Source organism: Canis lupus, chromosome 10 (assembly GCF_048164855.1).
Source record: "Canis lupus baileyi chromosome 10, mCanLup2.hap1, whole genome shotgun sequence".
Classification (NCBI taxonomy): domain Eukaryota; kingdom Metazoa; phylum Chordata; class Mammalia; order Carnivora; family Canidae; genus Canis; species Canis lupus.
The window spans coordinates 37,551,849-37,565,954 of record NC_132847.1 but is presented as its reverse complement, the minus strand read 5'-3'; the positions used below and the strand labels follow the sequence as shown (position 1 = coordinate 37,565,954).

Sequence of the window (14,106 nt, the reverse complement as noted above, 5' to 3'; positions counted from 1 at the left end):
ATGCACACTTGCCGGGGTAGTCATCAGGGTTTTTATCCATCTTGCATATTGGCCTGTTTTTCCTTCTGGCTACAGTCACCACCCAAATAGGATAGAGAGAGCAAAATAGTACAATCCACCCAAGATCACATTTCCCTCTCCACCTCTGCCTCCACTGGCTGCTGGAAAACAAATGCTCAGAAAGGCTGCCCTGGCGCTCTGGCCCTCAGCAGAGATGCCAGGCACGGGGGGACCCCGCGCGGCCCCAGCTGCCCGGGCCTCGGGCGCCCCTGGCCGCCTCAGAGGAGCTCGCACTGCCACAGCAGCCCGGCCTTGGACACACAGCCACACCGGGGCTTCGGCCTTCAGAAGCCCGTGCAGGGGCCAACAGAGCCCATGTTTTCGCCTTGAGGCAAAGACCTCTGGGTGAAAAATGTCCTTGGAGAGAAGATGGCCTGTGTCTATATTTTTCCAGAGGGAGCAGAAGGCTCGATGTCCTCCGTGGCGCTGACAAGAGGACAACAGTGGGCCTCCAGCTCCGGGACAAGCAGCCTCCACACACACACACACACACACACACACACACACACACACGCAAGCACAGCCCACCCCCCCACCCCCCACCCCCACACCCCCCGCCTTCCTGATTACGGAGAGGAATTTGATGATCTGTTTTTGTGGGCGCCCCATAATGGTTTGGGGGCATTTCCCAGTTTGTTTCTTCTTCGGGACAATTGTTGGATCTGCTCAGAAGGGAGCCTTGCCGGGATATTCAATATCATGCATTTGTTGCTTTAAAAATACCAGTGCCCCAGCAAGAGAAGGTCATGTACTTCTTATTGGCACGTGTCCCCAGACGCGGTGTTTTCTTTGTCTTGGAGAATCGCTTAGGTTTAATGGGTGTTGCATACAAAGAATGATGGGAATTTGGTGATCATTTCAAAAAAAATAAATAAATACATAAATACATTAAAAAAAAACAGGAGAAATTAAAAAAAACAAAAAAACAAAAAAAACAAAACCCAGGCCATCCTCGGTTCTTGCACTGGACCCCAACAGGCCACTCAGAAGGGCTCTCCTCTTCCCTCAGGAAAGCCTTTGGTGGCACCAAGGACCTCGGGTTGCGTTCCGTGTGACAGAAGCCATCCCGTAACGCCCGGGGCCTCTTCTCCCCGTGAGCCACATGAGCAAGTTCACTCCACCTGTCCCACGGGCTGCCTTCGGGCACACCCTCTCCAGTCCTGTTCCGGTGCCCCGTGAATTCCAGGAAGTGATTTCAATGAGGTTGTTTCTGGAGATCCCCCCACAGAGGTAGGAAATTCGTTCCACAGTGGTTTTCTCCTAAAATGTCCCGGCTGATACTTAATCTCAGTAAGTCACATTAGATCCAAGAAAACAAGGTAATGATTATTGCAGAAATTGAAGAGTAGGGTGTTCCTAATGATCACTGTGTTCTTCACCCTCAGGCAACCTGTTCTTCCTGTACCTGCTTTGGGGTATGTCAACTGGTGGGAGGGCTCCATCCTACTTTTTTTTTTTTCTCCATCCTACATTTGACAGGGGGCTTAACATTGATCCCTAAAGGGCCCTGAACATTCCACCCCCGGCTTTAGTTTGCCTGGCCTATACATCCTATTTTCTTTTCTTTTTGGCTTTTTTTTTTTAAGAAAAAAAATTGGGCTCTCCTCTGGGGAGCCCAATACAGGACTTGATTCAAGGGCCCGGGGATCACACCTGAGCCGAAGGCAGACGCTCAGTCACTGAACCACACAGGCGTCCCCCTCTTTTTAGCTTTTCAAGGCAATCCTGGAAGCACATCCTTCAGCAAGATCTGCTTATCCTCCCAGCTCAAGCTCTTTAAGGAAAAGGAGCCTGGCCTCATTCACCTCTCTATTCCCAGCACTTGGCACACCATAAATACAATGATAGGACTAGCTACCACTTAGTGACTACTTCACCTTGCACCAAGCACTTTGTAAATATTATCTCTTGCCATTAAATATGTTGAAGTGAATTTAACTGACCAAATCGCAGGAACGGCATTTATTTAAGGGAGCAGGGTAGTAACTCAGATGTGGAATCGGGGAAGCTTCTATTCAAATCCTGACTTTGTCACACACTGGTCACTTGAAATTGGAAACTCTGGGCCTGCGTTTTCTCAAGTTTAAATTGGAGTAAATAATATCTGCCCTGCTTGCTCCATAGGGCTGTTTGGAAGAAAATACAAAGAAATGTTTGTGAGATAATTTTTGTAAGTCCTAACTTGTTCTTTTTAAATCTAAATGTCCTTACAAATCTAGTGGTATGTTCTTTTTAAATCTAAATGTCCTTACAAATCTAGTGGTATCAACAGCCAGATTACACAGTGGGGGTGTCACAGCTTATGAGGAGGTATGGTATGAAGAGAGGTCGTATTTCCCAAAATATCTTCCCCACTGACCTATCATAAATTATTCCCTCTCATCTGGCTTGTAATTCCCACAACCAGCATGAGTAATAGCATGGACAGCAAAAGAAGTTGTTGCCAAGTCACTGTATTAGTTATCTGTTGCCCTGTAACAAATTAGCCCCAAACCAAGAGCACCTGGCAGTCCATCCATCTGTCTCTTGCTTCGACAGTGTTTAGACAGAACAGACCCCAGGACACCCCTTTTATCAGCCTCCAACCACCCTCCAACTTTTATTCCAGTTGCAACCTTTGGAGCCATGTTCTCAGCTTCCCTCTGCCTCCAGAACCAGTCATCACCCTATTTTGAGCTCAGCTCATTACAGATCAACCATGAGCTCCCAGATCATCAAAATGATTCCACCGAAGTGGAGGCCACTATCAGCTGCCTGGTCAACATGCATCTGGTGGCCTCATACACCTACCTCTCTCTGGGCCTCTATTTTGACCCTGACAATGTGGCTCTGGAGGACGAGAGCCACCTCTTCTGCTAGTTGGCTGAGGAGAAGCACATGGGCACTAAGTGTATCATGAAGATGTAAAACCAGTGCAGTGGCCACATCCTCTTCCCGGATGTTCAGACGCCATCCCAAGATGAGTGGGGTAAAACCCTGGGTGCCATGGAAGCTCCCCTGGTTCTAGAGAAGAACCCGAACCTGGTCCTTTCAGATCTGCATGTCCTGACTTCTGCCCATGGAGACCGACATCTCTGTGACTTCACGGAGAACCACTTCCTATATAAGGAGGTAAAACTCATCAAGAAGGTGGAGACCACCTGACTCAGCTCTGCAGGCTGGTAGCCCCCAGACTGGGCTAGGTAATATCTCTTTGAAGAGCTCACCTTCAAGTATGCCCAGGAGCCTCTGAATCCCAGCAGCCTTTGAGGGGCCCCTCCATCATCCTCCTGGTGCCAGGGTTTGTACCTGAGCCTTTCCCTGCAACCCTAGGAAGCTTTTTTTTTTTTTTTAAGATTTTATTTATTTATCCATCACACACACACACACACACACACACACACACACACAGAGACACAGGCAGAGGGAGAAGCAGGCTCCATGCAGGGAGCCCGATGTGGGACTCGATCCTGTGACTCCAGGATCACGCACTGAGCCAAAAGCAGATGTTAAACTGCTGAGCCACCCAGGTGCTCTATGAAGCTTTCTAACCACGCTGGAGCTATCTCCTAAGCCATAGACCAAATGGAAACAATAAAGCTTTTTGCAGCAAAAAACTCCAACAAACAAACAACAAATTAGCCCAAAACGTTAAGTGGCTTAAATCAACAATTAACATGTATCGTTTCATATAACTTGTGTGGGTCAGAAATTTGGAAGAGCTTTGCTCAAGGGTTTCTTGTGATGAGTGTAGTTAAGATTTTGGCTGGGGTTGTAGTTATCTGAAGCCTTTATTAGCCCTGAAGGATTCACATCCAAGACAGTTCACTTACACAGTGCTGGTTATTAGTAGGAGACTTCAGTTCTCCTTTGTAAGAGCTTCTCTATGAGCTGTTTGAATGTCCTCACAACATGGTGTCTGGGTTCTCTAGAGTGAGCAGTCCAAATGCAAGAGCAAGGAGGAAGCCACAATGCTTCTTATAACCCAAGCTTGGAAGTCACAGACCATCACTTCTACCACATTTTTTTTTTTAAGTAATTGTTCATTCAGGCCTACACTCAAGAGGGAGAAGAATTGGGCTCCACCTTTTGAGAAGAGACTTGTTGGGATGTCTGGGTGGCCCAGTGGTTGAGTGTCCATGGGGAGCTTGCTTCTCCCTCTGCCTATGTCTCTGCCTTTCTTTCTATGTCTCTCATGAATAAATAAAATCTTTAAAAAAAAGAGACTTGTCAAAGAATGTTTAGATATATTTAAAATTATTACAGTCACCATGAAAATTCACCTATTATCTTGGAGGCCTCTTCTATTAGTGCTCAGCTGGGCTAAGCAGGAAGGAATCTTACAGACATTTCTAGAAGTTTATATGTCTGTATATCAGCATATTTCTTCTGAAGTGAAAGAAAACTGATTGGATCATGCATAACTCACTGCAAAGAACAAGTCTGGCTTGGCCCCCTTTGGATTTTTAAGACAACGTATACCAGGTAGGGATGTATCTCTCTGATCCTGTTGCCGAGTAGTACATGAGGTTTTATCTTCAAGTGAGTTCCAAGCAGGAGAAACTGATTCAAGGCCACAACACAATCAATTCTGCCACTAGGTCTTTGGACTAATGAATCCAATGGTGCTTGAAGGGTCACTGACCATTCAGGATGGTCTCTGGTGCCTGTGCCAAGCCCTGATGGAAGAGTCACAATGGAAAGTTCTAGAGTTTGAGGGTAAAAGTCTGCCTTCAATGTCATATGAGTATATACTTCTTAAAAATCAACTTCACTGGGGCACCTGGGTGGCTCAGTGGTTGAGTGTCTGCTTTTGGCTCAGGTCGTGATCCTTAGGAGCCCCCTGGGAGCCTGCTTCCTCTGCCAATGTCTCTGCCTCTACGTGTCTCTCATGAATATATAAATAAAATCTTAAAAAAATCAACTTCACTGAGATGTAATTAACACACAATAAAATGTACCCACTTTAGCATACAGTTTAATGATTTTTGATAACTTATACACCTGAAAAAACATAGCTCAGTCGAGATAAGGATCATTTCCACCAAACCAGAATGCTTCCTTGTGCCCCTTTGCACCAATCTTATGTCCCTTTCCCAGAACCTGGCCCCAGCAGCAACTGATTCTGTCATTATTGATTAGATTTATAGGTTCTAGAGTTTTATATAAGTAGAACCAAGCAGTATGAACTCTGTGTCAGGATTTTTTTTTTTTTTTTACTCAGTGCAATGTTTCTGAGACTCTTCTGTTCTGTTCCATGTATAAGTAATATCATCAGTGTTCCTTTTTTTACTAATGAGCAGTATTCCATTGTACGAACATGCTCCAATTCATTTATCCATTAATAAACATCTAGGTTGCTTCCAGTTTTGGGTTCGCACGAGTAAAACTGCTATAAACATTCTTGTGAAGTATTTGCATGGACAAATGTTTTCATATCTCATGGGTAAACACCTAGGAGTGCAGTTTCTGGGGCATACGGTCATGTATTTTTAACTTTATAAGAAACCAACAAACTATTTTTCAGAGCGGTCGTCCCATCTTACAGTCTCATCAGAAACAGATGAGAGTTCCAGTTGCTGTGTATCCTCACCAACACTTGGTATTGTCACTGTTTTTAATTTTAGCTCTTCTAACAGGTGTATAGTAGTCTTTCACTGTGCTTTAAATTTTCAGTCTCTGACACCTAATGATACTGAGCATCGTTTAATGGGCTCATTAGCTATTTTTAAAACTTGTGAAGTGTTGGTTGAATTTTTTACCCCTTTTTAACTAGGTTCTTTTCTTATTATTGAGTTGTAACAGCTCTCTCTGTTTTCTGGAAACAAATACATTTGTCAGATGCATGTATTGTGAATACTTTCTTTCAGTTCCATATTACCAATGACTTAAGAAGCAACACAGGTTGCAATGTGTTAACAGCCATTTTTGCAATCAAGGAAATCAAGGCAAATATGGGTTAGGTAACTTTTTCCTAGCACAAAGAAAATTAAAAATAGAATTCAGGAGCCTCCAATATATGCTTGTCAAACGCCATTTTGCCAATAAATATTTGAAAGTAAATGCAAGAAGGCAAGGAAGTGTTTGAGTTACTGAATTATACTGCCTCCCAAAGAGCAGCATAAATGTTGAGGCTGGAATGGTGAACACCAACTTCCACCAACTCAGAATTATCTTTCTTGGTCTATGAAACTGACACCAGGTGAGCAGTTTCTTGTTTTATTTACTGGGTTTGTAGCAAATTCCAAGGTCTAAATTTTCAGTCCGATTTCATCCAGCTGCCAAAACTATAGAATACTTTGTGATTATAATCAATACTGAGGACCCTAAGATTTCCATTTATTTGTAAATAAAAATGTATTTTTGTGTTATTTTGTATAGCATACTATATTTTATATTGAAGGAAACTATTGTAACATAATCTTTAGTATATATACACTATATAGAAATGCATGGCATATACTATTTCCTAATGAAATGTATTATTTTATAATTGGTCTTTCAACATGCCAGGGCCCCATTCTGGTACTCAATCTCCAAAGATGGCTAAGACACAGGTTCCTGATCCTGAAAAAGTTACAGCCATGTGGGAAAGATGGAAGAGTTTTTATGAAGTTTTTGTGAAGTGTCGGTTGAATTTTTTGCCCCTTTTTAACTAGGTTCTTTTCTTATTACTGAGTTGTAACAGAGTTTAAAAACTTTGTTAAATTGCAAAGAGAAAGTCTTTGCTTTTAAGAAATGCTTTCTAATATATTCGGGGATAAAGAGGCATCGTGCCCACAACTTACTCTGAAACAGCTCAGAAAAAAATTATATATACATGCATATACCTACATGCATGTGTACGTGTCTAAACAAATGCATATACGTGCGTGATACACACATATTTAGAGGAAAAAACAAAGGAAATATGGGAAATTAGCATTTGGGGAATCTGGCTAAAGGCTATATAGCATGCATTCTCCACAAAGCAATATTGCACTCAAAGAATAAAAATTGTTCTTGAAGGCAAAAAATCTCACTTTTTCCATGTAAAGTTCAGAGTCCGTAAAAAAGAGTCCGTAAACAGGTATACAGTATCTGTAGCATTAGAATTTCACAGCAGAAAGCAATTAGGGAGAAAAATATATCTGAAAGGCTCTTGGGGAGCAAAGAGAAAAAGATTGAGAAGTCAGGTATTCTTTAGGCTCTTTTTTGTAACTTTTCTAGAAGTCTAAAATTATTTCGGAACAAAAAATGTAAACATTGCAACGTGCCAGTGCTGAGAAATTAGGGGAGCACAGACGAAGTGGCCCTAATTCTTCAGGGGTGGGTGAGAGCAGCTCTGGGTGAGGGGGCGCTAGAGGTACCCACCGGGAAGGTGACATTTGCCCCAAGTCTTGAAGGAGAATCAGGAGTGTGCTGGGTAGATAAGGACATGGCCTAATCCCAATGAGCCTCAGAGGAAGATTAAATTCTATATCATTTAGTTACATTGTTTAGCATATTTTACCATATTCTAATGAGATGCACAGTGATAAGCCATGTCTTTTCTGAAGGATGACTTGCAATTAAATAGCAATCCTTTGTGAGGCAGAAGATCTAACTCCCAAACTTTCCTAAAGAAATGAGAGTTTGAGGGAAAACAGCCTTCTTTCTTCTAGGATTCACTGTTTATCCAAACTTTCATTCCCTGAGGGAAGGATTTTGGATTCCTGATTTACAGGCTTGGGAAACCCTCGGGGATCTTGGAGAGGAAAGGTGCCTGCCTGTGAAATTGGCTTTTAGCTCCGGTGCCGCATTGGGTCAGCAGGCCTGAGAGAGGCTGAAGGTGGCTCTCACACTCGCAGACTCTGCCTTTCTGGAGCCTGGAAACCCGACACTGGGCTGTGGAAATGCACAGAGTCAGAATGCGTGCTGCGAGAAGGGGTGCAGAAAGGGGCAAACGCTGGAAAAATTGTACTTTCCTCCCCATGACAGTTGCCTTTTGTTTGGACAAATAATTTGAGGAGAGAACAAAAAAGCAGTTGTTTGCTTAATGCCAAGCCACAAAAACACGGAGGCTCTCTGGCCCCTGCTAGCGGTAAATTCCTGGTCCCAAGCATTCCTGATGATTTGCCCCCTGGGTGCTAGAGACCAAGATGACACAGAAAGCACCCACTGTCCCCAGAGCCCCTTTTGCTGGGCAGTGGCCATCTCACTCATTCATAACTCAGTAGGACAGGGGTCCAGGGAGGCCAGGGAGCTCGGTGCCAGGCCAGGCCAAGCCAGAGGGTAGCTGAGATGGGGTGGGGTGGCCTGAAAGCCAGTCATTAATGCACAGGGATGCCCTCCCTGCCAGTTGCCTGTTTTCTTGGCCAGAAGAATCTGCAGAAAGAGTACAAAACTTTGTGTTCAAAAGTTTTGGAGTTTGTAACATATACAGACTCATACACACATATACACACGCCCAGAAACACACCAACTGCTTGTGATACATACATTCGGTGCCAACATCAACAGGGCCCTGGCCAAAAACCGGGTTGGTTAGCAACTGGCCGATGAAGTGTTTAAAGTTATAGGCCGACAGAAAACCCCAAACAGTGGTGTTTTTCCTAAACTTGAAGTCACCAGTTAGTATTGCTTTTCCTTTGCAGAATGGTTTTCTAATATCTTCACTCTGGAAAGATTCCGTCTGCAGAAAGGCCCGTGACGGGTTTGCTCTTAGGTAAGTTCATTACCATAAATCCATCCACGGGGAGTTCCAATAACAGTTACAAGGCCATCAGCCATGAACCCCAATGGTTGCTTCGAATCTGTGACCAGTGCCAGTGAGAGAGGTGTGGGGGTGGGAGGTTAGTTCTGGGCTTCTAGAACTAACCCCGCCAGGTCTCCGAAGCTTATGGAAGCACTGAGGCCTCAAAGGAGAAAAGAGCAGCTCATCAGGCCAGCCAGCTGACACCTGGAACAGCAGGCTGGGGAGGAAACGCATGCTGTTCCCCAAGCCCTCAGAATCTACCCCTGGCCCCATGCAGAGGGACCTGCATCCTGGGGCCATAGCTACATCCTAGGGAGAACCCTCTTCCCTAGAGTCCCCCCACCCTCAGGTGGTAAAGGCTCCTTCTATCTCCTAGTGAAGCCTGCTCCCAGGGCGGTACCGATGTCTATTCTTTACCACCTAAGTCTGAGGTCACTGCTACCAGGCCATTTGATGTATTGCACTTAAGTTCTGTGGCCTAAAAGCCTTGACTTCTGCTAGAAGAACTATGTCCTTGGCCAGACAATAGGAGGGGATTTGGTAGGGCTGAGGGAGGGCAGGATTTCTCTCTCTCTCTCTTTTTTTTTTTTTTTTAAGATTCTATTTATTTATTTGAGAGCAAGACAGAGAGAGAATGAGCATGCACATGAGCAGGGGAAAGGGCAGAAGGAGAAGCATGCTCCCTGCTGAGCAGGGAGTCTGAGGTGGGGCTTGATCCCTAGACCCTGAGATCATGACCTGAGCCTAAGGCAGACGGTTAACTGACTTGAGCCACAGGCACCCTGGGCAGAATTTCTCAAAGTTCCCCCTACCACCTGCCCATTCTTCCCTCTCAGCCTCCAGATGTCAGCTGGATTCTCCATTCCTAGTTAAGTCACGTTCTGATGAGATAGCATCTTGTTCCCAACTCCTTAGCCCTCACTGAAGTCAAGGCCCATTTCTGGATTTGATCACCATTCTCTATCAAGTGCCGAGCCCTTTGCCTGGCATACGGTCCATGCTCAAGCAGTTTGCTGAATAAATAAATCAATGAATCGTTAGATGAGGGCTTGGATGAATGCACAAGTGGATGGGTGGATAGATGGTTGATGGATGGATGATGAGTGCATAGATGAATGATGATGGGTGGAGGATGGAACTCCAGTACAACTCCATCTGCACCCTGCCCATGTCCCCAGGATCTGCCTTTCCGAGGCCTGTGTTGCTTCCATGCAGGTTACAGAAGCCCAATCAATAGGTGATGGTGCTACTGGATGTTTGTGATGAATGACTGCGTTGGACCTGAGAAAAGCCAAGAGAGCAACCAAAGAGAAGGGCTGGGACGATAAAAGGCAGAGAGGGTGAAATAGGTCGAGAGGCATGCTGCCAAACAGACCACGGGCAGCTGGAAGAGAAAGGCAACAGCTTTGGGGGCCCGAAGGAAAGCCAGAGGGAAGCGGGACATGGACACCAGCAGTGGGGAGGGGGGAGGCCACTGCGAGGGGTAGTAGTGGAAAAAGAATTTACATTATCAGGAAAACCAAAAGTAGGGACTTCTCTAATAAGACTGTAGGGAGGCGAAGGTTGAAAGCAGGAGGCCTTTCAGAGGAGGAGAATCTCAACCAGAAAAATGTAAGGAGCAGAGAAAAGAGAGACAAATGCTGGCCTTTCAAGGTACAGAAGGGGTGCCCGGTGTGAGAAAGCCAAAGCCACAGCTGCTCTGCCAAGGGAGGAAACCTTAGGAGACCCGCCCAGCCAGAATCTTGAAGTCTCAGACTTTTTCCACCTTATGAGCTGTAAATTGATCTATTCAGTTAGAGAAACCTGGTTTTTATTGAGTAATTTCCTCTGAACGACCTCCAGTTTTGAAAATGTCCCCAAAGTTCTCTGACTCCCCCCTCCCCCCGCCAGGTCCCTGCGTCAATGCCCGTAAATCACGGGGAGGGGAGGCAGCCCCCCTCACTGCTCGCCGGGTCCCTTGGCTAATCCTGATATGGCACCGGGTCCTCCTGGTGCCGAGACCTCAGATCTGTTTGTTCTGCGGCCAGTTCCCGGCGTGCACCTCGCCGAGCTCCCATCCGGCAGCTGCTCAGGAGCCCCCAGCCACAGAGGGCCTTGCCGACTGGGCTGGAGCCATGTCCTCTGCCTGGCCTCGGTATCAAGGAAATTTCTCAATTTTTCTTCCTAGCCCTCAAACGGGGCCTCTTGCAGATGCAAACAAGGGGCTCTTTATGGGAAGCATTGTCCGTCACTTGCTTTTGCCCTGCATCTTTTATGCCAACATCCCTCAAAGCGCTTTCACAGACAAGTGTCATTGTCTCCCCCTTACAGATGGCACCGAAAGGAAAGTGCGGGAAGTTAAGCGGTTCAACAAAGGTCGTTCAAAGAGTCAGAGCAGAGGTGGGAACGGGCCCGAGCTCCCTGCTCCCAGGCCCATCACCTGCCCGCTCCCAGGCCCAGTGGGAGACAGCCAGCATCTGTGAGCACCCTTCCCACACCCTGGCAGCATGCACCACCCCCTCATCTCTGCTATTTAAAGCTCAGAACTAAACCCCCGTCTTCATAACCAGGACCGCACAGACCTTCGGGTGGAGGGGGCCATGTTGCAAAGTTAATTGAACGCCAGCAGACTTGCCAAGAGCCAGTAGGGTGGGAGGGAGGCCTGAGACCCCCTCAGGAGGTGAGATGCAGGCGTCAGGCTCGAAAAGCAATTGCATTACCTGTGTGTGGCTGAGATTTTACTGCCCGCTCAATCTAAAAGTTAGCAAAGTAGTAATCAATGAAAAGGAAATATAATTGAGAAGATTAAAAGCTGAGGGTAGGTATGGACTGGGGAGGGAAGTGATTGCTAAAGAGATCCATTTGTATAATTCAAAGGTCGATGCCTCTCATTAAACTCACATCTCCAGACACTCAGGGGATGAAAGAGAATCTCTCCATGCTGACTGGCTGACACCTAAGAGTTTCCTCTGGCCACTTTCAAGGGCAGCATGAGGCCAGAGGGACAGAAGAAACTGTTGGAAAGAGAATTTAGGGGAATCCATAAGCAAAAGAACATTTGGAGAACTGAAACACAAAGCCAGGTCTTCTGACCCTTTTAAAACCATCCAAGTTTCTTTTAGACCATTAAGGCTTATTTACATGATCCAAATGAGAGCTGAATCTAGAACTGCCCAGGGATGTTCTAGACTGGTACAAGCTTACCTTCTCTGTTTATATCCACACCCACCCTCACATGCCCACATTTATCCTTACATGGAATGCATGTGTTTTCTGTAACTTTGGGTCAGTAATGGGCCCCGGCTGTCACGGCATGTTTACCTGCAGAATGACCAACTACATCTGTCTCTGAGACAAGCAACAAGCTTGTTCCCTGAACTCCTCCCTGGAAAGGAAGATACATAGGAGTGTGTGTGTGTGTGTGTCTAGAGTTCCAAACTGGGATTTTGGTGCCTTGGGGTCCGGAAGGCCAGGTCACGCCGCCCTTCCAGGACACAGGCACCAGAGCAGACAATACTACAGTCTGCCTTCCTGCCCTTGCTCTTTTTCTGTCGTGTGTGCCAATGTGACGTCCAGTGTATGCTGGTCTCTCTTGTCCCTTCATCTTCTATCTTCGCTGCCTGCACCAGGAGCCCGTTCAAGGATGTTTTGGATGACACAGGATACAGATAGAGCTGCCAGATTAGCAAACATATTTGTTTACTATTGCTACCTAACACATTAGACCACAAACTTGGCAGGTGAAAACACAGATTTCTCTCTCAGTTTCTAGAGTGGAGCGCGTGGCACCATATGGATGGGCTCTCTGCTCAGGGCCTCACACAGTCTCAATCGGGACGGCCAGGCTGCCACCTCTCCTGAAGCTTGGGGGGCTCCTCCCAGTTCTTCCAGAGTACTGCAAAAGTCAGTTCATTGTGGCAAAGGACCAAGGTCCCTGTTTTCTTTCCGGCCATTAACTTGGGGGAGTTCTGGGCTCCTGGAGGCCAACCCTGATCCCTGCCATGTGGTCTTCTCTGAATATACCAGTTTACTCTTTCAAAGCCAACAGAAGAATTCTTGACTTCTTTGGATCTTGGGCTTCTTTTTCTTTTAATTTTTCTTTTCTTTTTCTCCACTGGGTGTGGAGCCCAATGCAGGGCTTGAACTCATGACCCTGAGATCAAGACCTGAACTGAGGTCAGGAGTCGGACACTCAACCAACTGAGCCACCCAGGCACCCCACGAATCTTGAACTTCTTACATCTCTGGCCTCTAGATCTCAATTTGAAGAGCTCATGTGGTTAGGCCCAGCCCATCCAGATATCCTTCCTTTTGATGAACTCAGAAGTCAATTGATTAGCAACCTTAATTACATTTGCCATGTCATGAAACTTAATCCCAGGAGCAATGTCCCATATGGCCCCTGGTTTTCACCACACTCTAGGGGAGGAGGTGATACAAAAATAGGGGTCATTAGAGCACCTTTAAGAATTTTGCCTAATACAACATATAAAACTCAGGATGCCCAGTTAAATTCGAATTTCACATGAACAACACATTGGTTTAGTATAGATATATACCAAACAATATTTGGGACATATATACTTAAGTGGCACTGGTTGTTTATCAAAAATTCAAACTTATTTAGGCATCCTCTATTTTTTCTGGCAATCCTAGATGCAGAGCTAAGGGGCCTCTGTGCCACGTAAAGGCCGAGATTGGCTCTCAGTAAAAGAAGGCACTTCCTTGTGAAGCAAGCCACCATAGAACTTTCTTCAGCTGGGAGGCCTGTGGTGATAAGAGTGGGCCTCCGTGGCCTCGTTTCTGCAACACCACTCTTTCTGCTTCCTCCCCCAGCTCCCTCAGCCCACAGCTGTCAACACCCTGCAGACGCACACACCCTGCAGAGAGCTGTTCCCAGGCCATGTGCACGAGTGGGACCTCAAGGTCACCACAGAGGCTCACTCGTCCAGAATCACAGCCTGCTAGTGGGCGGGGTGAGGGGTCAGGAAGGGAGCTGGGGGCACCAGGGCAGGCAAAACCCATCACAGGCTCTCAGCCCTCTGCCCTGTTTAGAAGATTCCTGCCCCTCAGAAAGCTCTTGCCCTCAAAGTGAGCCCTACAGGCTCCTGGGGCCAGGGAAAGCTTCCCTCACCAGCAAAGGAGTTTTCCTTGTGAGCCATGCTTGGCTCTCCTTGAGGCCGCTCCAAACCCTTGCCAGCAACACTTCAAACTCTGGCCAGCCCAGTGTTACATTTTAACAGGCCAGGCCCTATTAGCCTGATCCTAGGATGGGTTATTCTTTCCAGTTTTCACTAACAAAAATCCCCTTTTATTTGGACACTCAAGTGGCCTCTAGGAACGAGGCTTTCATGTGTTGCCAAAAATGTTCG

The 14,106-nt window shown here is 46.3% G+C and overlaps 1 protein-coding gene and 1 pseudogene across 1 annotated transcript in view; one reads left to right on the top strand and one right to left on the bottom strand.

Moving 5' to 3' along the window:
- The window catches only part of CCDC171 (coiled-coil domain containing 171), a 467,902-nt gene that overhangs the window by 47,509 nt on the left and 406,287 nt on the right, over positions 1–14,106 (bottom strand). The window lies entirely within an intron of this gene.
- Positions 2,673–3,242, top strand: LOC140641476 (ferritin light chain pseudogene; annotated as a pseudogene).